The 3225-nt window shown below is 40.9% G+C and overlaps 1 long non-coding RNA gene across 1 annotated transcript; it reads right to left on the reverse strand.

Moving 5' to 3' along the window:
• Positions 1–1276: 1276 nt before the first annotated feature.
• Positions 1277–2094, reverse strand: LOC128787364 (uncharacterized). Its single transcript, XR_008430701.1, has 2 exons — positions 1671–2094; positions 1277–1411 (listed from the first exon to the last, which is right to left on the reverse strand). It is a non-coding gene; the product is annotated as an uncharacterized LOC128787364 (long non-coding RNA).
• Between the last annotated feature and the right edge of the window lie 1131 nt (positions 2095–3225).

Raw genomic sequence — 3225 nt, forward strand, 5'->3', positions numbered from 1 at the left:
GAACAGCTTTCAGTGGTTTGAATGGTTTGCTGCAGCATGGAGTCTTCTGATTTTGATAAGGGAAAATAAAATAAATAGGCTTTCAGGCCGGAGGATGGTAACAAACAAGGGGAATGAGTAGAGTTCATTGAAAAAAGCCAAACCAATCCCTTGGCGTAATCTTTTTTTCCCATGTAGTTGAAAGAAGAGCATTTGAATTTATGGAGAATGGCATTCAGAAATTACTAGTAATCTAACATTTCTCTTATTGTAATTAACCTATGAAGTTGGAAGAAAAATTATTCCTTTGACCTGAAGGGAATAGCTATAAAGAATTTAAGCAGGAATTCAAACTAGAGATCAGGAACTAGTTGGATTAATACTGCAGGGAATCAATCCACCAGTGCAGTACAGCAATACAGAGATATCCAGTCTCAACAGCCCAAATGTTAGGGAATTAACAATCAGCAAGCAATGGGAATTTTTTTTCTATAGGAACCAGGAAGCTGAAACAGAACAATGCAGATTACAATGTAATCTGATTTAGAGTGGGGCCACTCAGGAACAGAAGTAACTGCCTTGCCACACCTTGCCACATCTTTCCAGTCTGTCATCCCATGATGCTTCCATTGCTTTTCCACACATGCATCCTAAGAGTATCAAGTTGTGTCCAGTGAAAAAAGCACTGCTGGGATTCCAAGAAATTGAGAATTCATTTCCCTTTTAACCTAAACAGCTATTCATTTATGAAATAATATATTGTAGAGATACTCTGTAGTTCAAAAAACAGTGTTAATATATCAATTATTTTAATACAAGCAAATACCTATAGTATCAATTTATTACAAAGTGACCTAATAAATTGAAATCCACGTATAATACTGTTTTTCAATAAGACATTATATTAACAAAAGAAATAACTATTGAAGAAAGCTAAACACTTAAATCAGAAAGGAGTGAAAGCACACTATGTAAAATGTGGGAGGGAAGCAAAGCATCACTCAGCTCACCTAAGTTGGATGCTTTAAGCTTCAACAGTCACTGTCACCTTTATTACACTAATAAATATATTTATGTATATCTACACCCACAGGGAAGCATTCCAGCAAGTTACACATGTACTCTTCACCAGCTGACTTCTCCAGCTCATTGAAGTGACTGCTTCCCTCTCTCATCTGCTCTCTCCAGGTGTACTGCTGTCCCTGCCTTCTGGCTAGGCGATAATTAAATCTGCTAAAGGAGTGGCAAGGAGATGGGAAAGAAATTGTTTATGCTTACTCAAAGAGGAGGGGCTCAATTAACACTTCATTTAGGAATTTAGCTATCAGAATTTTATCATAACTCAGATGCAATCTGAGCTCCCAGTTCCCTCCATCCCTCTCCTGGTTGGTTTGGTTCTTCCTCTGGGGTCCTAAGTCCCAAACAGGAATTCCTGCTTGGAAACAGGAAAGCATAGATCTGAGTCATGGTTTGTTCACACCCAAAGATCATAACACTAAAACACCTTGGAGAAAAAAGATTGTGCAAGGACTTGCACAGGGTCTGTATTCACGGAGCAGGGACTGTTACCAGGAATGGAAATACAAATTCTACTGATACACCTCTGTGATAAACTGTGGTAACTTGTTTGTTCATCAAAAGAATTGGAATATTAAAGGAGGAAATATAAAAATTAAAGTATGATTAATCACCATATAGGGAGCTTTTTGTAGCTTTTTTGCAGACACAGGCTAAGGATGTCGGGGGATGGCCGGAGCTGATTATGAAATCAGCGACCACCAGGCAACGACCACCGGACTAGACAACGTAGGAGTGCTCCAGGTACGCCCATCACTGTCCGGAGCCGATTGTGAAATCAGCGATCACCTGCCTCGACACAACGCAGACACGATGCAGAGGGATGCTCAAGCTACGCACACCACTATCACAAAAGACACGAATGAAGAAACCTCCAAGAAACTATAAAAAGAAACTGAATAAGGGAGTGGGGTGTGGGGCACTGCAGTGTGGGACACTGCAGGAGGGGCGGTTAGGAGACCCCTACCCACCCAGCGCTGTTTTGCTTGCTACTGCTTGCTGTAATTAATAAAATTCTAATTGACCTTAAAAAGGCTGAATCAAATTATTCGCCTCAATTTATCACACCTCTACCTATTAAGAAGCCCTGAGAGCATTTGAGGTTGTTCTGCACTGTAAGAAAAGTAGCCCTAGTGCACATTACCACTGATTTGGCTCCCCCACAATGAAAATCAACTGAGGAAACAGGATTTGTCATTAAAATTGTTCTTATTGCTCTCTCCTACCTTTGGAATAATTCCAGAAAATTCCACTTTTGTCAAGGAGATAAATGCACAATTTACTTTAAAGTGGCTGAGAAACACTGTTTAATTAAATATTCTGTATACAAGAGGGGAGAAAACCAGTTTCCAGTACAAAAGATAAGGTAATTAACTAAAAAAAACAAAAAAACCCAAACAAACAAAAAAAAAACCCCAAAAAACCCATCAAAAAAAACTCACAAACCCAAACGCTTCCCAATAGCATCATCAGGGATTTGCATGCATTAGCACTGAACAAACACAGAAACACACAAGCTGAAATGGAGGTTTATTGGTCTAGGCTGGGCTCATCCAAGCAACAATAAATTACTCTGGTCCTGATAAGAAGCAGGTACTAACCAAACAATAGAGTTCTTTAAACCCCTAAATTATTCCAACTTGGCAACTTTAAAAGATCATAAACTGTAGGAGGAGGGGTTGGGGAAGGCAGTCTAGGGTTGCCATGGGAAACAGCAGTTGTATGAGTTCTCCACCCCCTTTTGTAAGAGAATTGTACCCTCCCCCTGTCCTGTCAGTTATTGTTCAAGTCTGCCCCTTAGCCTAGAATCTTCTCTGTTCCATGTTTTCCCTTTGGTTCCTCCACCAAGAACACTCCTTTCCCTTTTACCCACTGGTTAATGTTATATCTCCCCTCCCTTTAGCCCTTTCCCGATTGTCCCCTTGTACGCTGGACCCTCCTACCCTTACACAATTAAAAGATCCCTCACCCCGCCGCTCGGGGCTCTCGGAATCTGCCTCCCTTCTGCCTCGTTGTCTCCCTGTCTGACCCTTCTGCGATCCTTCAATAAACGAGCAGGATTTCAGCAGCCCGAGTGTCCCTCCTGTTCTTCTGGTGGACCCTCAGATGTACCAGCTATCCGAGCTTCATGCTGAGAATAAATAAACAGCTAAGAACTATTCTTCAAAT

The sequence above is a fragment of the Vidua chalybeata genome, chromosome 4 (genome assembly GCF_026979565.1).
Source record: "Vidua chalybeata isolate OUT-0048 chromosome 4, bVidCha1 merged haplotype, whole genome shotgun sequence".
NCBI classification, from domain to species: domain Eukaryota; kingdom Metazoa; phylum Chordata; class Aves; order Passeriformes; family Viduidae; genus Vidua; species Vidua chalybeata.